The sequence below is a fragment of the Carcharhinus amblyrhynchos genome, chromosome 5, assembly GCF_965287045.1.
Source record: "Carcharhinus amblyrhynchos chromosome 5, sCarAmb.v2.hapA, whole genome shotgun sequence".
In the NCBI taxonomy this organism is placed as follows: domain Eukaryota; kingdom Metazoa; phylum Chordata; class Chondrichthyes; order Carcharhiniformes; family Carcharhinidae; genus Carcharhinus; species Carcharhinus amblyrhynchos.
Window position 1 is genome coordinate 45,323,892 of NC_137328.1, and position 27,801 is coordinate 45,351,692.

General features: G+C 40.9%; 1 protein-coding gene across 5 annotated transcripts in view; it reads right to left on the reverse strand.

Moving 5' to 3' along the window:
- The window catches only part of kank1a (KN motif and ankyrin repeat domains 1a), a 252,018-nt gene that overhangs the window by 81,734 nt on the left and 142,483 nt on the right, over window positions 1-27,801 (reverse strand). The window contains exon 1 of one of the 5 annotated variants that reach the window (XM_080188717.1): window positions 22,417-22,723. The exons of 3 other annotated variants lie outside the window; for them this stretch is intronic. The gene's annotated coding sequence lies outside the window, so the exon portion shown is untranslated. Of the gene's footprint in view, window positions 1-19,823; window positions 20,114-22,416; window positions 22,724-27,801 lie in introns of those variants that run through there. One more of the 5 variants, XM_080188715.1, reaches the window with a different exon arrangement.

Genomic DNA, 27,801 nt, shown 5'->3' on the forward strand with positions numbered 1-27,801 from the left:
AAAGCTAGTGGTTTTTGCTACCAAATAAACTTGTTGTTGAACCTGCTGTTGTGAGACTTCTTACTGTATTGGCCTACCAGCAGAGTGAATCACTTTTCAATCTACTTTAGATTCCATCCACTTTATCCAAACTTCTCATCACATTATGGGCTGCTTGTTTCACCTCTTAACCTTCTCGGTTCCAAGGAAAACAGTCCTAACTATTCCAATGTCTCCTCATAACTTGCATTCCTGGTAATATCACATCTTTCTTGAAGTGCCATGCCTAGAAGTGTCCACTATTTCCCAGCTGAGGCCTAAAATGTGATTTATTAAGCCCTGCCATCATCTCCCTGTTTTGTTATGCTACTTTTTTCTATTTATAACAAAAGTATTCCATACTTTTTTTAAAAATAAAGAACAATTGTTCTGCTACTTTATGTATGTATGCACATGAATACAGCATTTGATCCAAGAATAATCTATGGGTAAGATTACACTTCACACCATCGCCATCTGAAGGCACCCTTGAACTGATGCCTCATCAATGCCGTCACTGTCCCCTTTATTCCAAGAGCCTCCATCTTTTGAATAAGCTTTCTTTATGGCACTCAGCTGGATGACTTCCCAAAGGTCCATCTGTACATCATCTACATACTGTTACCTCAACAAAGAATTCAATCAAATTTATCAGACATGATTTGCTTTCACTATCTGTGGTAGCCCACCATGATTTGCATATCACTTTTGATGTGAGAAATGAAGAATGTTGACCAGTATCATAATATCTGCTCCTATTCAAGTATTGTCAAAGGGTATGTGTCCAACTAAATAGGCAATCACTGAAAACCTCCAACCGAATTCATGGCTAAGATCATCTGGTGCTGCTGCGGTGAATGGAGTTTTGGCTGGAACACCAAATTTTTCATTTTCAATTGTGGCAGAGTGGGCATGGATGAGACCCAAGAATCCTGCCCACTGTCTCAGCCAAGAGGCAATTTTTTAAAAACTCAAAACCTGGTTAATATTCGGCAAACACTCCACTTTTCCTTCCATATAATGCGCAAATTCTTTTTTTTGCCTGGAAAATTCTACAGCAAACATTTGCTCCAGTATTTCTGATGTGTTGCCCATTTACATTTGGTCCTGGAAATGTGACTTCCTGAAGTCAATGCCAGCCTTCATCAGGTTGTCTGGAAGTTGAGTATATGCAAAGGTTAACTGAAAGCCAAACCTATTATACAAAGGTGCTCATTGACTAGGGAGATTTACCCATCGCAAGCACAGAAACATGCAGAAAGACAGCAAATAGAAATGGTGGCCATCATGTGTGATTGCAAAGTCTAGTTTGAGCTTGTGTTAGTTTGACTTGAACCGTACGTGGAAATTGGGTATATTTGCTTTCAGGCTCACAACTGAAGCCCTCCTCAGTTCTGGGGCTCATAATGGAAGCATGTCATTTTTTTGTTACCGTTTCAAAATGATCTACAACTTGGACATCGTCAGTAAAAGGAAAATCAGAACTGGTTTCTTGATAGATGCGAAAGACATCATCTTAAAATAAAAATCAACCAAATATCTGTTCCATTTTTTCTTTACTTTTAAGCGCATCATTTGGGTGTGCATTCATTTACAAGATAATGCTAAGAATAACCTCAACTCCGTTACTTAGATGCAGAATAAATAATGCAAAGGAAACATAATTTTATATTTTAGATAAAGAAATATCTGGGCTATTATTGCACTTAAGTCACTGTGCTTGCTTTCATGATTAACACCACTGTTTAACATAGTAACAGCAAACAATCAGAAATTCATCCGCTGTGAGATATCAACGAAACTAAGACCATGTGTCTCCTATAGATTCCTTAAAGATTCATAATGTAATTTGAAGAGATGCGATTTCTCAATATCTCGTAGTCCTAGTATGATCGTTTTAACACTGCAATGATAGCTTGGGCCTGCAAAACTAGAAATGTAAAGGGCATTTTAGCTCATCTTGGGTTTTTTCATTTCAAAATTCTGATTATAAATCACACGGGGGAGTAGGGGGAAAAAAAGGAGAGGGAAGGCAAGTCAATTGAGCAACACAAGATGCAAGTCCACTAGCAGCAATTTTTGTTTTCCCCAGGTCACAGAACAGGTAATTATGAGGCATCATCTCACTTCAGGGCTGATTAATTTCCTCTTGGATGTTTCCTCACACTTGGCTTTAGGTGGGTAATGAAGGCAGGAACAGGCATGTAAGAAAAAGACTGGGAAAGGTCAATGGAGAAAAATATTTAAAATCATACCAAATAGCACATTCCTTTGGTGTTTGTCATACCGGCAACAGGCACAGTGCTGACTGTAGCCCATGCTTACAAAACCCAAATAATTCGTGTCTAACATTCGATGTGATTTCATGATAGGGTAACACCTGTTAAACAATCCAGCTTGTGCTAATCACACTGACAACCAAATTTAAGATCAGGTATGTTCACAGAGTGGCTCACTAATGCATGGTAGCATGCTAGGAGTCAAATATATTCACACACAGGGCCTTGCCTTTTGCAGACAAAAGGGGCATGTCCACATATTACACACATTCCAACTAAGGGGACAGCCACTCCCTGGTTTATTCCCCATGGGCAATGCCTTGACCAGAGTAGAAGTGCTGAGATTGAATTTGAAACACAAGCTTGTAATTAACAGTTAAATTGCTTCCTGCTTGCATTCTCCATGGCATTTCCTCCACCACAGCCCACTTGCCAACCAATCGGCACTCTCATCTTGTGCCACATAACCGGTTGTTTTACTATTTGGTCTATCTTATGTAGCTGTCCTGATGAGTGGAAGGCAAAAGGTGCAATCTTACCAGCCGACCACGCCATGCTCCTGCCACAGCGAAGTTGGAGAATTTGGGGCCCAGCCAAACCTTCATTCACTGCACCGGGATGGGAAAACCCCGCATGAACAGGCATAACATTTCACCCAAAACACTTTGACACCATGTCTCTTTTTAAAACAATATTCAAGTTCCGTACTACCAAATGATGAATCATGGAAAATCATTTTGTAAAAAGTGAAAATGTAACAAAATGGTCAAAAATGTAAATATGTCTGTGTGCATGTACACCATTATGTACCAGAAGTATCTTTCCCTTTCAAAATTGTTTAAATTCATCACTGCAAAGATTCCACTTTGAATACTAGAGTTTTTTTTACAATAAAATGTTGGAACGTTAGTTTTAGTTGCCACTTAATTCATAGCACAGTTGCCCTACTACGCTCCCATTAATTTTCTTCATAGGCTATTGGGGGTTTCAGTTTCCACAAAAATACAAACTGCACACTGGAGTGTGATCTCAAAACCAGTAATCTAATGCAATCAAATAGGATTCAATCACTCCGATACAGTGGCCTGGGTTGTGGGCCTACTTGCAGGACTCTTTTTTTAGTTACGTACTTAGTCTGAAAAAGTTGACTACTTCATGAATCAATGTTTTGTCCTTTGTGGGTTCGTGTTTATATATAGGCTATTCATGCTCTCAGCTGGAAAGGAGCTTTTTGGTAATGTCGCCTTCCAACAAGCTGCAGTTTATCCTGCGTGATCTTTCCAATAAAACCCTCCATACTTCCAACCTTGCCTTCTCCAACTTAATGAAGTGCATCATCAAGTGTCACCCATAAATAAGTCCAATTTTTTTTTCTCGCTCACTGTTAGGCCTGTCCAAACTTAAAGTTCATGCTACTTTTCATTTCACAATTTAATAATTCTTAACAAAAATGCAATTTCCAGTTCAAATTATTTAGACAGAACTCAAGGATCAAAGTATACCACACACCAAATATACCATAGTTACCTTCTTACCTGCAATGTAATTATGAGGAAGGTTTAAGTCACTACATGGAGACAAATATTATGGTGCCAGATTTAGTGGCAACTGAAGATTTTTAGCATTTAAACTCTTATGTTTATTGTAATGACAATTGCAAACCCACAAAGAAATGACTACAATTCTACTCCAGATACATTTACAACTATTGCTACTGCAGGCAATTAACATCTCAAAATTCAAACTACAAATAAAAGCAACTATCTTGTGATTGGTGCATTTTGTCATGTCAGTCTCAAAGCATAATTCAAAAAAGATTTTGTATTAACAATATGGAAGAGATTTTACTGTAGCCCAAACTGAACCACATCTTTTGGCAGTTTATGATAAATCAAAAGACTTAAAATTACTGCAGAGAATAAACAAACCTAGGCAATCAGCTTTAAAGTTCACTGTATCTTTGGGTTACCCAACCCAGTTATTAAAGATGCAAATCCATGACTGGAATAATGCTATGCTGAGAATCTGCAAATAAAATAACACCATGCAATTTTAGAGTGGTATCCTGAATGCCTTAACATTGCTTTGCAAACTCCACCACAATACAGCATTAGCCATGGCTCCTGACAGGTGTGAAGAAAATCAAAAATACAAAAATAAAGAAGAAATTATTTACATTTTTTTGTTTGGACATGTACATTGCCCGAATACAGCTTTGTAATCACTGGCATGGAATTGAACTTTTCTCTTGTGCCTTCTGCCTTTCATAAGAACATAAGAACATAAGAAATAGGAGCAGGAGTAGGCCATCTAGCCCTTCGAGCCTGCCCCGCCATTCAATAAGATCATGGCTGATCTGTCGTGGCTCAGTTCCACTTTCCCGCCCTCTCCCCATAACCCTTAATCCCCTCTCTTATCAAGAACCCATCAACCCGCTTCTTAAAAATATTTAGCGAGGCAGCCTCCACCACTTCAACGGGCAGAGAATTCCAGAGATTCACCACCCTTTGAGTGAAGAAGTTCCTCCTCAACTCCGTTCTAAACCGCCTCCCCTTTATCTTGAGGCTGTGCCCCCTAGTCCTACTGTCTTTTTTGAGCGGGAAGAGTCTCTCCACCTCTATCCTATCCATCCCATTCATCATCTTATACGTCTCAATGAGATCTCCCCTCATTCTTCTAAACTCTAACGAGTACAAGCCTAGTTTATTCAGCCTCTCCTCATAGCTCAATCCCCTCAACTCCGGTATCAGCCTAGTAAACCTCCTCTGCACTCCCTCCAGGGCCAAAATATCCTTGCGCAGGTGCGGCGCCCAAAACTGCACACAGTACTCCAGCTGCGGCCTCACCAATGCCCTATACAGCTGCAGCAAGACCTCCCTACTTTTATATTCAATCCCCCTCGCTATGAAGGCCAGCATCCCATTCGCCTTCCTGACCACCTGCTGCACCTGCAAGCTGGGTTTTTGCGACTCATGCACAAGGACCCCGAGGTCCCTCTGCACCGTCGCCTGCTGCAGTTTTTCGCCACGTAAGTAATAGTCCTTCCTACCATTCTTCCTACCAAAGTGGACCACCTCGCACTAAAGCATAAATGTGGAAATCTTGATTAGGCAGAAGTGACGAGACAACAGTTTCTATAATCTTCAAACATAACAGCTATTCAGTTGACAATCAAAGGTTTGTCTGATCTAATTTGCCCAATCTATCCTATCTACACAGGAATAATAATTATGCTTGCATAAACATGCGGGTCATCTAAAAGAGATTTCCCATACAAACAATGGGCATTTTGTTGAACACTGTCATGTTGGACACAAATAAAATGGGTTTCCAAGTTATTATTTTCCAAGTACACTATGACAGCTGTATCAGACGTCCTTATGAAAATATTACCTGCCATCATGTAACTAATTCTAGTTTGGGGTATTGGCACAGATAGACAAGTACCACTAAGTTCCATTCTATGCCGTAACTGTCCTCACTTGCTGTTTAATATTGAAAAATGGATTTAGAACACTAGCATTAACCTGGGAAATTGTGGACACTGCACCCAGACATGGGCTCTTCAAGCCCAAGGAGTGCGAAGTTCTGGGGAAGATCCTCAACCTGAACTGTTAACCGTTCCCCCACCACAGCTGCTTACCTGCTGAATATTTCCAGCACTATGTTTTTATTTTTTCCCACCACCTGCAGAACTTAGCTTTCGTGTAAAGACTATGAAGTAATGGACTAGTGATGGAAAGCTGAAATGTATAGAAAGTGTTAAGGAACCTGATAATGCAGGCTTGAGGGACCACAACCAAGAGGTTATCTTCGAGGATAAGGAAATAAAGGAAACAAAGGGTACGTCTAGATCATTGATCTAGAATTTAATGTTTTTGATCTGTCAGCATTAGCCTTCACTATGCCTGTGAAACCGAGCACAATCTCAGGCTTTAGTCCAAGTGCAGACTAACAGAGAAATCCTGAAGTTACTGCCCGTCATTCACTGACCTGCCATAGGCAGCCTCTTCTAACTTACCCCGTGTAGTGCCCGAATCTATTTCGCACACAGAAATGCTTTTTTAAAAAAGTTATGGACTTAGTGTTGCCCAATAACAACTTGAATTTGTACAAGTCTTTCAAGTAATGAAATGCTCTTCAGCAGTTCATAGGAGTATTATAAATTGCAACTTTACCCTAAGCACTTCCACCTCAAAGGGAAGAGCAGCTTATGGTCATCTGGGACTATGGCAAACTTTTGGTGGTCTTTGATGGTGTGGTTATCTGGTTTTCATCTCCTGGATGGCTGAAAGAATTCTTTAATGTGATTGGCTACTTGAATAGCATGATATTAGGGCAATTCAAGGCTGCAAATGCACATTAAACCGCACAGAGGAAGTGTTAAAAGTTCTTGCCATATAGATCTCTCTGCACAAATTTCTTTGCACTCAGTGAGAAGCTCTACTGCTCCTTGCAAAATCAGACTTATCTTTCAATGTAAACTCAACTGTAGGATAAGATGGCAATGATTCCAACTCCTGTTTGACTGATGTTGGGAACTCTACGCACACAATAATCACCACTTTGGATGAATCAAAAAGATATAACTGGAAATTTTACTAAGGGGACTGTAGCCTCTTTCAAATATCAGCTACAATCTACTTTGTGGTGTGCATCAGGTTACGCATTTGCAATAGCCAGAATTTCCAGACTGTTTGTGAAGGTCAGTACAAGGCAGCAATATAAAAACCACACGTCTGTATCCAGGGGAGAAGATTGAAAGAAAGTCTGCTTTTACGTAACAGTACATTGAACTGCAGTCTTGGAACAGCAAGTTACATAGTTCTTGAAAATTGCTGAGAGAATCCCATCTTGCTGCAGCTTTTCTTCTCGCTCTCATCAGGACAAACACATGAATGACCCATTTCAAATGATCACAATTTATTGGCAGGAGAAAAGGGTATTGATTGTTTGGCAAGTTGTAAAGGGGATACAGAAACCTCTGGTATTTTGAAGACTACTAAAACAAGATAGACTAGAGATCACAGTGTGCCTCTTATGCCATAAGGAATCAAAGTGGCTAAAATATGTACATCATACATAAGTATTGTCTGCATAGATACATATTCAACATTCTCTACCAATGATTATGTAAGTATTATAGATTTAAAATACATTTTCAAATGTCTTGTACGCTTGGCCAAGATGCAGCCTGCCCCAAGCATAATGGGGAACGAGCAGAACCAGACAGGCCACATTCTTCAGAAACAATAAGGTACAGAATATATTCTCTATTATCAGTGTGAGACCATGCAGCTGCAAACTATCAAGGTTTTAAAAAGAATGGAGGTATTTAGCTTCTAGCTGCAGTGAATAGAAGCATTCAGCTTCTACTGCTAAGGGAAAGCTAGCAGGAAGAGGGAAATGACTTCTTCTCCATTCCCAGAGTTTACAGGTGGCAAGGGCAGTCCTTGAATCTACCAGATTTGCATAGGTAAGGTTGCTTTTGGGGGGGGGGGGGGGGGGGGGGAAGGAGGAGGAGGAGGAGGAGAGAGAGAGAGAGAGAGGAGAGAGAAGGTGGTGGGAAAAGAGAGAGACACACAGAGGGTGGGGAGGAGGAGAGAACACACCACTTACGTCTGGTTGACCAATGAATTCCCAATCCCGCTCGAGGCTAGAATGCTATTGGCCAAAGTAAATAATTGGAAATTGGCCAAAGTATTGGATAATCTAGTTTGGATGACAGGTTGGACAGGAAAAGGAAACCTGTGAAAGTATATTTGTTTTACACATGTACGATAATGTCAGAGAAGTTGAAATCTCCCAGCTGTGTCTCTCCCAATGCGTACTGGTCAGTAAAGAACATCTTTTAACAACAGACAGACAGTCTTTTGCACGTCTTTGTATTAGCCGAGTTCAGCTCAATACAGAGGGAAATCCCCGGAAAATTCCCTTACACAAGTCCATCCTGATTGGCTGAGGTATTGCCATGTGGAGAAAGCAACTGGAGAACTACAGGCTCAGTTCCCCGATAATTCCAAAGAAGTTGCAAGGCTTGAACAAGTTTCATTTGTTTGCAGTGAACACGGGTTTGCATATGAATGCTTGTCACCCTGAGTAAATGTAAATGAGCCCTGTTATGAGCTTCACTAATTATCTTAAACTGGTTGTTAATGCAGATATTACCACAGCCAGGATAGTTCAGCAAGTGCTGCTCAATCGCAGAAACACATCTCTTTTGGGTTTTGCCAGCACATTCTGGTACCCTGCCTATTATGAACAATTGTAGAACTTGCAGTTTGATGCCACCAGGCAGTTGCTGCCTGGTGTTCAGCCCATTGTTTTCTCCATGGCAGTGTCTTGGCCACAGTCGACTTGCCAACCAATTAGTAATTTGTTGTTCTGTGGTGTATAAATTGTGGTTGTTTTAAATGTAGCCTTCTTGCATTTGTCCAGGTAAGTACAAGATGAAACCCTTAAGCAATATGACTCTGTCATATAGATAACAAGGACACCTATGTCAGACTCCTATTTGTTGACTATAACTCAGCCTTCAATAGTGTTATTCCAACAAAACTCATCTCCAAATTCTGTGGCGTGGGCTTCGGCACCTCCCGCCACAAATGGATCCTGAACTTCCTAACTCACAGACATTAATCAGTAAGGATAGGCAACAACCCCCCCTCCACCATCACCCTCAACACCAGTGCCCAAAGTTTGTGTTCTCAGCCCCCTACTATACTCCTCATATACCTATGACTGTGCGGCCAAATTCCCCTCCAGTTCGATTTTCAAGTTTACTGATGATATCACCATGGTGAGTTAGATCTCAAACAATGATGAGACAAAGTACAGGAATGAGCTAGAGAATCTGGTGAACTGGTGCGGCAACAATAATCTCTCCCTCAATGTCAACAAAAGGGAGATTGTCATCAACTTCAGAAAGCATAAAAAAGAACATGCCCCTGATTACATCAATGGGGATGAAGTAGAAAGGGTTGAGGGCTTCAGGTTTTTAGGTGTCCAGATCACCCCCATGCTGGCACTATAGTTAAGAAAGGTCACCAACCCTCTACTTTCTCAGAGCACTAAGGAAATTTGGCTACGAATCTCACCAACTTTTACAGATGCGCCATAGAAAGCATTCTTTCTGTTGTATCACAGCTTGGTATGCATCCAGCTCTGCTCAAGACCACAAGTATCTACAAGAGGTCATGAATGTAGCCCAATCCATCATGCAAATCAGCCTCCCATCCATTGACTTTGTCAACACTTCCCACTGCTTCTGCAAAACAACCAGCATAATTAAGGACCCCACGGACCCCAAACATTCTCTCTTCCACCTTCTTCCTTCAGGAAAAAGATACAAAAGTCTGAGGTCACGTATCAACTGACTCAACAACAACTTCTTTCCTGCTGCCATCAGACTTTTGAATGGACTTAACCTTGCATTAAGTTGATTTTTCTCTACAGTCTAGCTAGGACTGTAACACTACATTCTGCACTCTCTCGTTTCCTTCTCTATGAATGATACGCTTTGTCTATATAGTGCATAAGAAACAATACTTTTCACTGTATGTTAATACACGTGACAATGATAAATCAAATCAGCAATATTCATGGTAAATAATGAATATTCATTATATTCAGCAATATTCATGTGCTGTCCTACAAAGTGACTGTTTATATAGTTCTGTACTTATTGTTATAGCGTGCAGCTCATCTTCCTAAGGAGACTGCATTGACTTCTCCACTTACCCAACCCTCATCCCCATCCCATTCACGTATTATAGCCCATTGGGACTATTGGCCGTGCTGTTTTCTGTAATTAAGCATCTCTCCCAAAGGCTCCTCTCACTCTGCCCGTGCCCACACCCTAGGAAAAGTCTATGCTTGCTCCCTCTTCTTCCTCACCCCTTGGTACAAGGTCAGCTTCCATACTAAAATTGATACTTCCCAACTCTACCCCTCCATCAGCTCTCTTGTCCCCTCTTCCACTGACTCTAGGCACAGGCTGCTTGTCCCAGGTTCAGATTGAATGAGCTTCATTTTCCTCCAGCTACACATTCAAATTCCCTCCCTATAAGCTGTTCGTCCTCTCTCTCCTAAAAGATTCCCTTTAAACATCAATTAAGTGACTGAGCTTGATCTCACTGTCTAACAATCCTTTCAACATTCAGTTTTTTCCCCTTGTTCTTGAACCATTTTGGTTTTTCTAAAAAAAATTGTTGAAGGTGCTATCTGAATGGAAGTGGAGAAGTAGAACGGTCACTGCACAAGAACTGCTTGAGAGCAAACAACATCAAAACAATATAAAATGTGGATCCCCACTTTAGTTATAGTGTAACTGCTCTGTTTGGAGTTGGCATTTTATTTGAAGAGGGTGGAAAGGAAAAGCAGAGATGGACACTGAAAGCATACGCAGATCTAGAAGAACGAGGATGCAGCTTCCATGGAGCACAGAGCGACTGAAGACTTTAATTTGGCCAAAGCTAAGTTACACTGGTCTGCTTGAAAGGACGAGAATTTCTCAGTGAATTGAAATGGTTTGGGATATGATCAAGACTGATTACAGCACTAACAAAGTTCCACAACCAGAGCTCCAGCGAGGTGTCATTTACAGCAGGAAGTTTAATCCCGTTAGTAAGCAGCCAAACCCAGTGCGCGTTTAAACATATGCCTGTCGGAACGTTGTAAAGCTGCATTCATCTAACAACACTTAGTAAGAGACCTTACAACACAGGCAAAACCAGCTTTAAGTAGTTGGTTTTCCTCATGGTTAAATCAGCAGCTACTTTAATAGTTGTCCTATTAAAATCTAAAAGCTAATTAACACCATTGTCACAAGATCAAAAATCTTGACCAGAATTATGAAATGAACAACAAGAGCGAAAATTTCCTTAAAAATAGTTTGAGAAAAACAGTCACTAATTTAATGTAGTTGCAAAAATATTCAACAGAACACCATCTAGATTACTTCAAACTTGTATTTCCTAGTCAGAATTGCAATATCTGATATGCTGAATCTGATGGGAAGTGGAGAACTTGACATGTTCAAACGTGAATTTGGTTTGTGCTAATGCAACTTTAAACTTTTAGTGCAAACAAAATGTACATTACAAATGTGATCATTTTAATACAAGACCAAGCAAATTCTTACTTCTCCCTCAGGATATTGAGATGCTGGGCATGTGGATCCATCAGCCAGCAACTGTCCATCATGAACATTCACAACAAAATCCAATCTCACCCTCTTCCAACAGTTAGATGTGTATAAGTTTCCATCAGGGATCAGTGGACAGTGACAGGCACAAATTCTTGCCATGTTTTCTTCTCCCTAGCTTGGCGACATGATGCAATTGCACTGCCATACTCACAGAAAGCAATGAATTAAACAGAAATTAGGACTATACCTTGTTTCACAGTCTGAATGGCTCCATTCTACTATATCTAATATTTCGCCCTTGACAATCAACACAGCATTTTCTCAAAATATGGGTATTGCTTCTACAGGTCAAACCAGAGGTTAACAAAAGTTGTTCCAAAGCAATTACTTTTTTAAATTCAATTTAAAATAATAGTCATAATACCAGCCTGTTTTAAAGCTCTGTTTATTGAATACATTTAATTTACAAAAAAATGGTAGGTGGAAACCAACATTGTAACCAACACCTGGGACCCAGGGTGAATTACAGCGTTGGGTGCCTGTCTGTATGGAGTTTGCATGTTCTCCCCATATCTGCATGGGTTTCCTCCAGGTGCTCCAGTTTCATCCCACATTTCAAAGATGTGGTGTAGATTGATTGGCCATGCTGAATTGCCCCTTAACATCAGGGGATTAGCAGGGTAAATGTGTTGGATTACAGGGATAGGTACTGGATGGGATTGTTGCTGGTGCAGGATCAATGGGCTGAATGGCCTTGTTCTGCACTGTAGGGATTCTATGATTTCTATGTAGGAGCACTCTCTGGTTAACGCCTGTGGAAAATTTGATTCGGTTTCAGCAATAGCAGGAAAACAATGAAATGCTTCTAGTCTGGACAGAGCTTCATGTCTTAATGTCTCATGTTGTACTTTATTCTTCAGAAGGCAGACAGTCAACACTACATGAAGCAGCACTTTGTTTTGCCTGTAAGCAGTCAGCCTTTGCTCAGTGGCAACGTCTCCAGCTTGGAGTCAGGTGTGGGTGAAGTCTTATTATCCAAACCGACAAGTGCTGTACTGAGGGAGTGCTGCATCAAAAGTGCTAACTTTCGGGTGAGACATGAATCTAGTTGCCCCCTCCCATGGCACTATTCTGAGAGCAGGACTCTCCCCAGCATGATGGACAATACTTATCTATTAATCAATATCATTAAAAAAGATTTTCTACTTGTCTCATTTCAGTTGTGGGATCATTCAGTGCCACAACAATGTCCTCTTCCAATGCTTCACAGGTCAGGCTCATATCTTGCATGAACCTGAGCTCATCTAAAATTCTGCTGCCTGTCATCTAACTCACACCAAGTCTCATTCATCCATCATCCACTGATGCACCACAAATTTTAAAATCCTCAAATATAAAATATTTGTGTGCATATGCCTCCATTAAATTGCCCGTTTCAATCTCTGATCTCCTCCAATCCCATATTCCACCAAAAACTTCTATGATTCAAATCCTGGTCTGTGGCAGCATGATGGCACAATGGTTAACACTGCTGCCTCACAGTGCCAGGGACCGGGTTCGATTCCCAGCTCGAGTCACTGCCTTTCTGGAGTCTGCATGGGTTACCTCCGGGTGCTCCGGTTTCCTCCCACAGTCTGAAAGACGTGCTGCACAGGTGCATTAGTTGTGCTAAATTCTCCCTCAGTGTGCCCGAGCAGGCAACAGACTGTGGTGACCAGGCGATTTTCACAGTAACCTCATTGCAGTGTTAATGTAAGCTTACTTGTGATGTGAATAAACAAACTTTAAAAACTCTGTCCATCTCACATTTCCTTTACCACACCCTTGGTAGCTGTGCTTCAAGGTGGCGAGGCCCCAGATTTTGGAATTTTCTTGCCAAATCCCTTCTTCATCTCTTTCTTCTCCTTCAAGATCTGTCTTTAAAACCTACCTCAGCTTTTTGTCTTAATCTTAATGTCACCTTCTTTGGCTCAATATTAATTTGTTTCTGATAACACTCCAGTGAAGGACTATAGGAAATTTTATTTTTGTTCGTTTAATGCCCATGAAGCATTTTGAGACATCCTGAAATTCAGGAAGAGCTTTTGATAAATACATATTCTTAATTTCTTTATTCTTGGTAGGCAAAACAAAAAAAAATGGGAAAAGTCATTTGGTGCAATAGTTTAGTATCTATTTGCGAAATGCTGTTAAAATGAAAAACCCGTGCATATTATCCCAGTTAGGAGAACCTTTAACACAAAAGATATTCAGTCTGCTGTCTGCCCTGTTAAAACAGTTACTTCTCCCTTACAAGCTTTCTTGCGACTCTAGACTCCTTCAGTTACTTTACACCTTTCACAGGCACTCTGCTACCTGGGGGCTTTTAGCCCGAGTATTGATTCATTAAAAAATCTGCTTTCAAAGACTGAAATCACCAGAGTTGAGAATACTGAGTGGACAGATGATTTCTGAATGGGCCACCATTTGTGATCTGCGCAAAACAACTGTCCATCGCTAATTTAAATCACCCGTCTACAGATGTCCTACTCGGCATGCAGTTGGCTGGCTGAACCTATTCCTTTCCAAATCTCACACAATAAAAGTTGCTCATCCCAAATCATTGGGGAAAAAACTACAGAATCTGAAACCATGGCAAGAGGCTAGGGGCAACAACTAGAGCACTTTAAATATATTTCAGCCCTCTTATGTTCTCCAAGGTTTATCATTTTGACATCCTCCATCCTTTTTCATAAACAAAAACTAAGTGATCTGTTTCATTAACTAAGCCAGTATTACATCTATCAGAGGCAGCACAGGTGGGAGCACTCTTGCCAGTCACAAGGAATTCCAAGTCTCACTCCAACACTTGAATGCGACAGTCCAGCTGAAACATTAATCAGATGCTGCCCGCCTTTTCTGCTTGACACACAAGAACTCATAGTTCCATTTGCAAGAGGAGCAAGGGTAATCCTCAGGTACCCCAGCCAAAATGTATTCTTCAATCTATATGCTAAACACGGGTTACCTGGTCATTGTCACACTGCTGTTTCTGGTATTGCTGTGCGCAAATTGGCTGCTGTGTTTCTGAGACAACAACAACAACAACAACAACGCAACTACACTTCCAAACTACATCATAAGCTGTAAAGCACTTTGTGCATCTTGTGGCCATGAAAGGCACTATATAAAGGCAGGCCTTTATTTTCTATATTACAACTTTCAATAACTGTAGATTTTGTTTCAAAAACATATACAGAAATTTGACAAGTGAAAAATCAATTTCCAATATGTATGGCATCAGATGCCCCGAGCGGAATTTTCCTAACACGCTCGCCACAGGAATTGTAGAGGGTGGGACACAGACCCTGCAAAGGTCTGGTGACCTCAGGCAGGACTTTCTGGTCTTGGCCAAGTGCAGCCGGAAAATCCTGCCCTGTTTCAGAAGCAGATAGAATTTGACTTCTGAAGGCATGTTAGGAAGTCGCAGTGTGTTATACTCACTGAAATTGTTAGCATTTAATTTCTTCTCTCAATAGACAGATTTTATTTCACTGTTTTTGGTTATTAAACTTATAAATTTGCCAAAATAAAGTCATATAGTCCAATGGCTGCATTGTGTATAATTATAGACAAGTATCACTACTACAGCTTATATACAGCATCTTCAATATAAGGGAACTTTCCAAGGTGCTTCACAGAGCTATTATAAAGCAAAATGTGATACCAAGCTACAGAAGGAGATACATGGACAGGTGACAAAAAGCCAAGTACTGACATTTAACCAATCTTAAGGAAACTAAGTGTGTCATTTTGGAAGATAAACACACATTAGGACAAAACTAAAAGCTCTGGTATTTAAAAATAGAAAGTGAACTTGAGGGAGTGGGGGAAAAAAAAGGGAGACTGGTGGAATGTTGTTTTCCCTTTCTCTCTTTCCAGTGTACACAAACGACAAACACAAAGAACACAATATTATGGTTACTGAACTGTGCAGTGGAGGATAAGTCATTAAAGCACAACTGCTTTCCAAATTTAATCACAAAACGCAGATCAATTAAGCAACAGATTCACAAAACAGAGAGTTGTACTTCAGCAGTGCAGCCAAAGATCTGGGTAGCTTATACGTTGACTCAAATCCGAATCCAGTATCCCCAAACCACAACAAAACAATAAGTTTCTAAAGTCCCAAAGAAGGATGGGTCAGAGTTTGCAAAATAAGATCAATATTTTGCTGGTAAGAACAAGTATTTTACAAATACAACAACCAAATACTGACTGAAAACAAAATGGGCTCCTCACTAAAACACTTTTAGTTGATTATGAAAGACAAATATAAAATTATCAAGTGGTAACCACAATGTCTATGCTGTCAAAACATTTAAGATGAAATAAACGTGAGCTCAAAGATTAAAAATTAGTGCTGGAGATGTAATATGGGTCATTATCTAACAAAGCAAAGTGGCTCCTGTACATAGGACACAATTGCACTGTGCGTATTTGAAGCTAAAAAGAAAGTAGTGGTAAAAGTAGCAGACTCAAAATGCAGTTATAGCCTGTGTTCACTTGTAGAATCAGATACATGCTACCCTTATAGAAACACACTTCCTGAAATACTTCACAGACCTGTGGTGCCATGGTGATTTAAGACAGAACCTGAAGTCATGCCACAAGGTTACTCTGACCTCAGTAATGTTTAATTCACAAATGATGATTAGTTTTTCCGAATTAGCCAAGTACAAAACATGAAAATTAAGCTGCTAAAGTTCAAAAGCAACAGCTGAACTGCATCAACAACTCTACATTACGTGCAACCAAATAAGTCTGTCAGCAGTTTCATGATGCCTTTTTTGTACAGTTCCTTCTTAAGACTTCTAATATTAAAAATCTAGTTCAAGCAAAAGGTCACATATTGCACTATTAGAGAACCTGGCATCTATCCAAACGTAGTTGGGTTTACCAAAATACATCAACCAATATTCATTCTAAATGGAGTTAGATATAGATATACAGTGACATTCATTTCAGACACTGTATGAAAACAGAAATGTAACACCCTTCACTCACCTGCAACTAATAACTCACATTTATATAGTGTCATTAATATAAAAACCTTCCCCAGAGACTTTACAAATAGAAACAGATAGGTGAATGAATACTGAACCTTGATCAGAGATTAGGAGTGGTGACCAAACGCTTGGTTTTGAGAAAAACGAGAGAGAAGTCAAGGCATTTACGGACAGTGCTCCAGCAAAGATGAACAAAGATGACTGAAGCACCCACCACTATTGGTGGATGAAGGGATGGGAAGATTGACATGTGCAAGGTTTGCATATATTACTCAAAAGTTTGAGCACAACTTCAGGGTACCTGTATAATCTTAGTCAATCACAATTACCAGAAAAGTTAACAGAAACAATCTTCCTGGTTTAGCTGTTGACCTTATTGGGTAGATGTGAATCTCTGGAATTCTCTGCCCGTTGAAGTGGTGGAGGCTGCCTCGCTAAATATTTTTAAGAAGCGGGTTGATGGGTTTTTGATAAGAGAGGGGATTAAGGGTTATGGGGAGAGGGCGGGAAAGTGGAACTGAGCCACGACAGATCAGCCATGATCTTATTGAATGGCGGGGCAGGCTCGAAGGGCCAGATGGCCTACTCCTGCTCCTATTTCTTATGTTCTTATGTTCTTATGCATGGACAGGCCAATGCCATAACAACATCACTAAATTGCACAGTTAACAATTCACCCAATATGTGGCCAGAATCAAAACAAATGTAGCTATAATAACTAAGTTATTTACCACTACTACTTGTGGTATATTGCATTGGAAGGGATCAGATAAACTACTGCCTGGGAATTTTAGTGGCTGCAATTGCAGTCACAAGGTTGTTTTGTGTTTGGAAGTATCTCACTAGTACACTTGCTGTTGGAATCAAACCTGTAGGGCAAGGAGTTATTACAATCAGAAAGATAACTCGAGATCAGGAATATTCAATTAGATGGACAGTTCTGACTAAGGCAGTTAGCTTGATGACTCGCTGACTTTAGTAAAACTAACAACTGGTAGTTTTCCAGCATAGACTGGGTAGGCACAAAAGCATATTGTTAATTACAATAGTTTTTTTTGGCAAAATCACTTTAGCGCTCCAATGATTTTTTTAGAACTGAGCAAAAGGAGGTTTATATTGTTGTGGATAGTTTGGAGGGATGTCAGAAGTTACACCATGACATAGATAGGATGCGAGGCTGGGCGGAGAAGTGGTAGATGGACTTCAACCCGAAACAATGTGTAGTGGTCCATTTTGGCAGGTCAAATGGGATGAAGGAGTATAATATCAAGGGTAAGACTCTTAGCAGTGTAAAGGATCAGAAGGACCTTGGAGTCCAGGTCCATAGGATTCTTAAATTGGCCTCGCAGGTAGGAGGATGTGATTAAGAAGGCGTATGCTGTACTGGCCTTCATCAATCAAGGGATTGAGTTTGAGTTTAGGAGTCGGGAGATAATGTTGCAGCTTTACAAGACCCTAGTCAGACCTCTCGGAGTACTGTGCTCAGTTCTGGTCGCCTCATTACAGGAAGGATGTGGAAGCTATTGAAAGGGTGCAGAGGAGATTTACAAGGACGTTGCCTGGATTGGTTGGCATGCTTTATGAGGATAGGTTGAGGGAGCTTGGTCTTTTCTCCTTAGAGAGACGAAGGATGAGAGGTGACCTGATAGAAGTGTATACGATGTTGAGAGGTATAGATCGGGTGGATTCTCAGAGGCTTTTTCCAAGAGCTGGAATGGTTGCTACGAGAGGACACAGGTTTAAGATGCTGGGGAGTAGATACAGAGGAGATATCAGGGGTAAGTTTTTCACTCAGGGGATGGGGGGGTGAGTGGATGGAATCGGCTGCCGTCAGCGGTGGTGGAGGCAAATTTGATAGGGTTTTTAAGAGGCTTCTGGATGAGTACATGGAACTTTAGAATTGAGGGTTATAGGTAAGCCTAGCAGGTATTGATATCATCAATGCAACTTGTGGGCCGAAGGGCCTGTTTGTGCTGTAGTTTTTCTATGTTCTATGTGATGCAAAGTTGGGGGGGGTGGGTGGCATCACAGAGACCCATCTCAGCTCTGGATGAAAAAAAGAGGTCCAATTGTAGGCAGGAGAGATATGGCAGTAGGCCAGGGGAATATAAAGAACAACTGTTTTCTACGTCCCAGTCACAGAGGCCACTGCAGACAGGAGTATACTAAAGCACAAATTACTGGACATAAAACATTCTGGTACCAAAAAGCTCAAAGCCAGATTACCCAGTATAAAACCGGACAAATCACCACCCTATTCGCATTACGTCGCCAAGCATTGCATCAGCATTGTAGTCACAATTGCATTGCAGAACACGTGGCAGCCATTTTGTGCACAGCAAGCTTCCACAAAGGGCAATGTGATAACGTCCAATCTATTTTAGGTGATTCTGAGTGAAAGATGGATATTGGCCAGGACACACAGAACTCCCTTGCTCTTCTGTAAATAGTGCAACGGGATCTTTTACATCCACCTGAGGGAGGCCAGTCAGAGCCTGTCTCATGAGAAAGTATCGCCCGGAGTAACACCCAGAACATGACCTCAATTAGTTTCATACCATCAGATTGAAGAGAGTTCAAATGCTTTTCTATAGGAAAAGCGAACAAAATTAAGAGAGTCTCTCTTTTGCAGATTCAAATACTGTAGGGAAGCTTTACTAAGCTGTCTGCATTATTACACAAGAGATTACAACTGCACTGAAAATAAAGAAATTATATTTAGTATTAGTTTTAAATGTCTACGTGCAACTTGAACTCTTTGGAACAAGCATGTCTCAGTTAATTATAAATTGTACTTATCCAAAGCAATTTCATTCAAATTTACATTCTAAACACTTTCAAACTAAAACACGTTTGCATCTTAACAGTGATGTATAAAACAGAACAGATATTGGTGCATGATAACATTAAAAATGGATAATATTGCTAGATCATATTTTCAATATGCATTCTACATTTGCATGATATAAGTAACGTGCCGGATGTCAAAACAAATAAAAAGTCTCCTCCTGCAGTATTTTGTTGATAATGCGAACAGTATAAAACAAGCGGAGACTCGTCAGCTTGGTGCAATATCCTCCCGAAATGAACATAGTTGGAATGTAATAAGGTTTATTCTTGCGAATTTTCACCTGAAGAGGGTACATGCATTTAAATATCTTAACATTCTTTTAAAAAGGCATCACAAAAGCTTCCTCAAGTCGTACCTAATTTCTTAATTTATCACACAGGGGACTGGAGTCTGCTGACAAAGAAATGCTAGATTAAATATTTGCTATTTGTATTCCTTAATCTATCAATTGAAATTGACTTGAAAGCAATACTTCTTACCTGTTGGTGCCATGTTAAACTCCCCGACTGGTGAGGGACAGGTAGCAGACAGGACAAGGTTACTGTCTGACCAAAAGTCAGTGAAAACTGAGATCAGGGTATCACCTCCTATCCAAATTAACTGCTTTGATCATATGACTGTAAAGTGACACCTCCACCACAAGCTGTGGGTACACATCCACATAAAAGCATAAGTGGTAACTTCAGACCTTCAAAATATCAGCATCATAGCAAAATATTTAACTATTTTAGCCCCATTACAAGAACTGGCACCATACGCAAGTCTTACTCTTTTTTAATACAAGTTGATCCTTCTAAAAATGGAGCAAACTTCCAGCGAGTCTGATATTTAGCCCTGTGCACACAGGTTAGGTCCCGTATGTCTTACGCAAACTGAAGCTTGCAGTCTCACATGCCTCAGATTGAATATTAACTGGCTCAAACAGAATAACTGGCTCAAACTGAATATCTGGTTAAATCAATGTGAAGTATCTGCAAGTTTGCGAGAAAGGACATGCCTCCTTCAAATTCAAAGTCATGCTTTGTTGTATGCTGAACAAATGCCCAAGGTGGAAACAACAATTTTTCCATGGACTAAAAAAATTTAAAATACTGCAAAATTGTGTTTCACGAGTTGAAGTACCCCAATGATTGTTACTGATTTACATTTGTGTTACTTGAACATAAAATTGATTGGTGCATCATATTCAAATTTGGTACAAGTCAAGTTGTGACAAATTCAACAGTGAATTATATTTGAGATTGTATTTCCTTACAGAAGCAGGATACAGGGCAGAAATACAGAGCAGTGGATGAGTATTGCAATTGAATAAGTAGCCTACTGAAGAAGTCAGAAAATGATTCCTGGTAAAGATACTTGCCAAGATCTCTGAAACTGATGTGAACCTCCAACAAGGGGGGAAAAAAATCTCAGTAACCTAGTGGGGTATGTTGATAGTCTGGAGGCCTTCCCACTGTCATTGGAGCGACAAACATAAGGGGGGGGCATACATGCAAGATGAATTAAATCTAAAGACATATTAAACCAGTTCTAAACTCTAAAAGCTTCCAAAACTCGTCGATATTGTTCTGGTGGCATACCTGAGGGAACATGTTTCTGATGTACACTTGCTATGGTAAGAAAACTTGTTTTCTGGTCACGTCAAGTTCCACCCAAGTGTAAACATGGTTCAAATTAGCATATAATCTTATATCCTGCCTGACCTTGTTGGACTGCTTTTCCTTCTGAGTAATACTTTAACGCTTAATCACATTTTATTTGATTCAACTTTCAAAGCACTATTTGCAAGAGAGACTGGTGCACACAAAGTACCAGAAGATTGGAAAATTGCCGAAGTAACACGACTATTCCAAAAGGCAGGGAGGCAAAAAGTAGGTAATTATAGGCCGATTAGACCAACATCCATTTTTGGAAAAATGTCAGATTCAATTATTAAGGAAGTGATAGCACAACATTTGCAAAATCATTATCTAATCAGAGTCGGCATGGCTACATGAAAAGGAAATCATGTTCGAATAATTTATTGGAATTTTGAAGAAGTTTCAACTAGAGTGAATAGATCACAAGATGTGTTGTATTTAGACTTCCAGAAGGCATTCGACAAGGTACCTCACAAAAGACCAAGTAATGTTATAAGTGGCACAGTGGTAAGCACTGCTGCCTCAGCGGCAGGGACCCAGATTCCATTCTGGCCTTGGATGACTGTATGGGGTTTGCATTCTCCCCATGTACGCGTGGGTGCTCTGGCTTCCTCCCACAGTCCAAACGTGTGTGGGTTAGGTGGTAATTGCATGGGGTTACGGAGATAGGGTGGGATGTTTTTCAGAGAGTAGGTGCAAACACCATGGGCCAAATGGCCTCTTCCGCACTGTAGGGATTCTACAGTTCTAATGTTCTAAGAGCCCATGTTGTTGGAGGTAGTATATTGGCATGGATAGAAAATTGGCTCATGGACAGGAAACAGCGAGCAGGGATCAGGGACCCTTTTTCAGTTGGCCACTGATGTTCCACTGGGATCAATGCTGGGAGCATTCTCCATCCGTGTGCCAACCAAAGTAATGACTAATTCTTGGAAACAGTGTATGCATTGTTTCAAATGGACCACTTGTGTAGGGGAGGGACAAAAGTAGATGGACTCAGGAGTGCAGAATTGGAGAAAGTTCAGGAAAATTGGAGATACCAAAATAAAATGAAATAAAGAGCCAACAAAACAAGGTAAAGATGGAAGTGGAAGGTTAATACCAATTACAAAATATTGCAAGTGTTCCCATTATTTAGTACATCCTTTCAAAGTTCTCCATTGTAGGAACATTGATCTGCGGAATTGAAGGGTTGTCTTCAAAACTCTAATCATGTAACCTGACAATGTGGAATTCGACTGTTGAATTAAGTGCCAGGAAACACAGCCAGCTAATACAAGTTTTTAAAGCAATTAAGCTGTTCAGTTATTATTCTTGGTTCAGGTCCAGGGAAGAAACATTTAGAGAGAGTCAAACAGGTCATGACCCCTCACATCTGCGTGGGTCCTTTTGTTAAATGTGAAAGCTTGAGAGTTGTAAAAGTGGAGCCTACCTGTCTGCTATTCCATGTTTCAGTGTGCCTGTTGGGGTTGATTGACACAGAAAGGAACAACCCTTTTTCACACATGGCTCATTCAAGTAGAATTTTTCTTTCTCTGCCCTTGGTAGAAGTCACAGCCTTTCTTCTTGTCTGGAGAATGACTCATATTTCCTCTGTTCTCTTCCTATGAAAGCTTTTACCCAGCAAATATGCTTATCAGTCTGAAAGACCTTTAAAAGGACCTTACTAAAAGTTATAAGCAAATTGTGGTTACACAACCTAGTTACAATCAGAGCTCACTTAATTGCAACTAGTCTGGACATGGTGAACGGCTAAGAGTGAACTCAGGTCAGATATCATTACTCATGTGTAGCATAGTTCAGTCAGGACCCAAGCGAGGCAGCTAAGCCTGTCACAAACAAGTTCATTGACTCAATATTCCAGAAGCCAGCAGCGTTCCATGAACCGCTCACGGAGGACAAGTTTATTTAAACTCCGAACGTTATTAATCTCTCAGATTTACTAGATTGGTGATGCAAAGTTGTTAGCAAGTCTTCAATTCTTAGGAATCTCACCAATTTATAACCTCAGACTGTTGCTATAAAGTCATTAGCGCAGACTTATCATAACATACTGAATTGCCTGTGTAATCATTGCTATTTATGTTACTAAGGAAATTGTAAATGATTTGCTACTTTTTTTATTCATTTGTGGAACATGGACGTTGCTGGCTGGCCAGTGTTTATTGCGCATTCCTAGTTGCCCAAGGACAGTTGAGAGTCAACCACATTACTGTGGCTTTGGAGTCACCTGTAGGCCAGACTGGGTAAGGACGGCAGATTTCCTTCCCTAAAGGACATTAGTGAATCAGATGGGTTTTTCTAACAATTGACAAGAGTTTCGTGATCAGTAAATTCTTAATTCGCGTTTCTTTTATATTGAATTCAAATATCGCCATCTGCCATGGTGGGATTCAAACCTGGGTCTCCAGAACATTAGCTGAGTTTCTGGATTAATAGTCTAGCAACAATACCACTGTGGCCATTGCTAAGTGTTCATTAACTGATTACATTTGTGCATCACCATTAAGCACTCATGTACTCAACTCTTAAACTTATTAAAATATTAAATTTATGCAGGAGATGGGGATGGTGGTAGAATAGTAATATCATTGGACTAGTAATGTAGAGGTCCAGGCTAATGAGTTCAAATCCCACTATGCAGCTGGTGGAGCTAAATTTAATTTTTCAAAAATCTGGAACTTAAAGCGAGTCTCGGTAATGGTGACCACAAAACTGTAGGTTGTTGTAAAAACCCATCTGGGTCACTAATGTCCTTTAGAGAGAGAAATCTGCCATCCTTACCCGGTCTGGCCTATATGCAACTCCAATCACATTGCCGTGGGCCTGACTCTTAACTGCTCTCTGAAATGGTCCTAGTAAGCCACTCAGTTCAACAGCAAGTAATCAGGGAAGGGCAAGAAATGCTGGCCTTGCTAGTGACGCCCACATCTGATAAAAATTTTTTAAAAACATGACTGGTCTGATTTCTTCCTTAATGATTTGGCCAGAAAGAGTTGATTCACTTAGAAACCTTAGGGTAAACTAATCAAGGGATAATGTGTTAGCTTCATTTTGATCTGAACTAGTTGCTGCATGATAGTTTGGTGAGCTGAACCAGGCATCATTCATCCATTGTTTTACCTTTTAGCATTGGTCAATGATCTCTTAACAAGAAGACTCTGTCCATTGACTCTGTCTACACTTCCCGCTGCCTCGGCAAAGCAGCCAGCATAATTAACGACGCTACGCATCCCAGACATTCTTTCACCTTCTTCCATTGGGAAAAAGATACAAAAGTCCGAAGTCATATACCAACCGACTTAAGAACAGCTTCTTCCCTGCAGCCATCAGATTTTTGTACGGACTTACCTTGCATTAAGTCGATCTTTCTCTATGCCCTAGCTATGACTGTAATACTACATTCTGCTCTCTTTCATTTTCTTCTCTATGAACGGTATGTTTTGTCTGTGTAGTGCACAAAAAAACAATACTTTGCACTAATATGTGTGACAATAATAAATCAAATCAAAGTAGTTTCAAAAAGAGTGAAAAAGGGGTTTACCTGTTTCCAAAAAAAAAGTGTCAGGATGCACGCACTATTAAACAAGATTGGTCTCCTAATTTGATAGTGATTAAAAGAATGAGAGTTAGTCTGGATCACTGTGCAATCCTTTCACTGCAGACAGTCCAATACCCAGACACGCCTAGTTTAAGGTTACTAAAATCTGTTAGTCCGTCCCATTTCATACAACTGTCACATCCGCCATTCAATAAGATCATGACTGATGTGACGTGGTGATCCTCAACTGTCCCAACATAAAGAGAGACTTGGGCCCAACATTGGTGGAAATCTAAGCACATAAAATGCTGCTAGATATGGCGAATGGGCCAGGAAATGGCAAATAGAATTTAATGTTGGCAAGTGTGAGGTGGTCCACTTTGGTAGGAAGAATGGTAGGAAGGACTATTACTTACGTGGCGAAAAACTGCAGCAGGCGACGGTGCAGAGGGACCTCGGGGTCCTTGTGCATGAGTCGCAAAAACCCAGCTTGCAGGTGCAGCAGGTGGTCAGGAAGGCGAATGGGATGCTGGCCTTCATAGCGAGGGGGATTGAATATAAAAGTAGGGAGGTCTTGCTGCAGCTGTATAGGGCATTGGTGAGGCCGCAGCTGGAGTACTGTGTGCAGTTTTGGGCGCCGCACCTGCGCAAGGATATTTTGGCCCTGGAGGGAGTGCAGAGGAGGTTTACTAGGCTGATACCGGAGTCGAGGGGATTGAGCTATGAGGAGAGGCTGAATAAACTAGGCTTGTACTCGTTAGAGTTTAGAAGAATGAGGGGAGATCTCATTGAGACGTATAAGATGATGAATGGGATGGATAGGATAGAGGTGGAGAGACTCTTCCCGCTCAAAAAAGACAGTAGGACTAGGGGGCACAGCCTCAAGATAAAGGGGAGGTGGTTTAGAACGGAGTTGAGGAGGAACTTCTTCACTCAAAGGGTGGTGAATCTCTGGAATTCTCTGCCCGTTGAAGTGGTGGAGGCTGCCTCGCTAAATATTTTTAAGAAGCAGGTTGATGGGTTCTTGATAAGAGAGGGGATTAAGGGTTATGGGGAGAGGGCGGGAAAGTGGAACTGAGCCACGACAGATCAGCCATGATCTTATTGAATGGCGGGGCAGGCTCGAAGGGCTAGATGGCCTACTCCTGCTCCTATTTCTTATGTTCTTATGTTCTTATATTCTGGCCTCACTGCTCAAAAGTGCTTCAAATTGCAAATTTAGAATGAAAATCATTCTAACTGCTCATGACTCAGTGCTTCAGGAAGGTCAGAGAAAGCCCTCACCTGAACCAGGGATTTCTAAATAACCCAGACAATATACTGCAATAGAACTAATGGGGCGATTTTCTGGCTGACGACTGCATTGGGGCAGCACAGGGTCGGAAAGAATACTTCTGAGGAGGACCCGAGCACATTTAGCGTTGATGTGAACCCCCTTTGGAATTCTCCCAGAACAGACTTAATTTGGTTCCTGTCCAATGTGGGCAGAAACTAGACTGGCATATTTAAATATGTATTTGAATATGCTTAGTCAATTTAAAGCCAGATTCCCCCGACTCCTGGGATTCTCTGACCCTCGGGTGAAGCGGGAACCTGGCCAAATTCACTACAGGTCTCCACAAATGAAAGCCAGGCACTGTGGCCACGCCAGGGAGCTTGGAGGCCACTGAAGCCCCTGGTAGTCAGGGGCATGGCTGGGCAGTGCCATCCTGGGGTGGAGAATGAGAAAGGCAAAGGCATGAAAAGGGTCCCTTTGGAATGGCACGTAACACCAGCTTCCACCTGTTTGTCCAAGCCCTCCTCCCAGATCCTGGGGTCTCAGAATTAGGAAGGGCCATTATTAATATTTCTATTACAATGGAACTAATTGAGAATAGTAGTGTCGATGCCATTCAGGGCCTGCAGTCAGAAATTCAGTCCCTTTCTAAGGCGGTGCTTCAGAACTGTATGGCCCTTGATCTCTTACTAGCCGCACAAGGGGGAGTTTGTGCGGCACTCAATGAGACGTGCTGCTTCTATGTCTATGTGAATCATTGGATTGAAACAGACCTGCATGCCATTCAGGACCAGGTGTGTCTCCTGCACACAGTTGCTCAGGAAAAGCCTTTTACTGGTGGGACTGGCTCGCTAACATTGGTGGGTGGTTTGGAGATTTTCTTTTAAGACTCTTCTCAAGTACCTTATTGTGGGCTTTGCCTTGCTTATTGTCCTGTATTTATATAGTTATCCAATTTATTTCTTGCCACATCCATTCTATTTGCCACCCTCGTGGTCCTACCCACAGCCCTGCTCCCCATCTCCTCCTAGCCAGTGAATCAGCTGAGGAAAAATTTAGAAACTAACGCGCTTGTGGAGGGGGAATTGTGGAAATTAAGTTGCAATTCCAGCTAAGACCAAATATTTAATTCACTTTGTTCTACAAGATTTAAGATGCTCACTTCAAATAAAACACCATGGAGTTGCTGGAACTTGTGAAACTATAGTTAAAAGCAGTTAAAAACTGCAAATACTGGTAGGGAAAAATTAAGTTACAAGAACTGTGGAAATTAAGTTATGACAACCAATTCTGTCAAGTAATGGAAAATGTTGCAAGGCCTTCAGTGAGGCCAGCAGGCTTACTCAGGATAAGAGACTATTCCAACAACCTTGCATCAGTTTCATAAACACTGAGTCCCAGACTAGACACAGGATGAAAACAAAGACAAATTACCATGACAAATACCAAATAACAAGATATGTTGACGTATTACACTAATGAAGGAAACGGTTTTTTATTGGATAAGAAAGGCAAAAAGCTATGCTCTGGATTGGTGGACACTGGGTGCAAATGAAGGATTAGAAAACTGTTCATTTCTCATTTGTTGTAATTAACTATAACTGCTCAGTAGCTGTATGAATCGACAGAACATAGTGAAATTCACTGTTCACTACATCTGTTCTCCTTGCTAGCAAGTGATAAACTTAAAAGATTTGAGCATTCACCATGCATCATTTGGGTTAATCCTCAACAGGCCCAATGCCAACGATCTGTTTGATTGGGGGTGGGGTGGGGGGGGATGCAATGTCCATGCAAGGAGGGAAGGGGTCTTCATGTTCACTTTGAAACTGAGATGCCCTTTAAAAAAAAAAGCACCTGATCGTTGAAACCAGGCTTGCCAGTGGGTTTAGTCCCAGCCCCTCAGATCTGATGCAAAACCTGCCCCCTCGCAGTAAGTGCGGGAAGGTCGCAATCTGATTCATGCCAGATACGCGAACTACACCAATTTTCTCACTCAA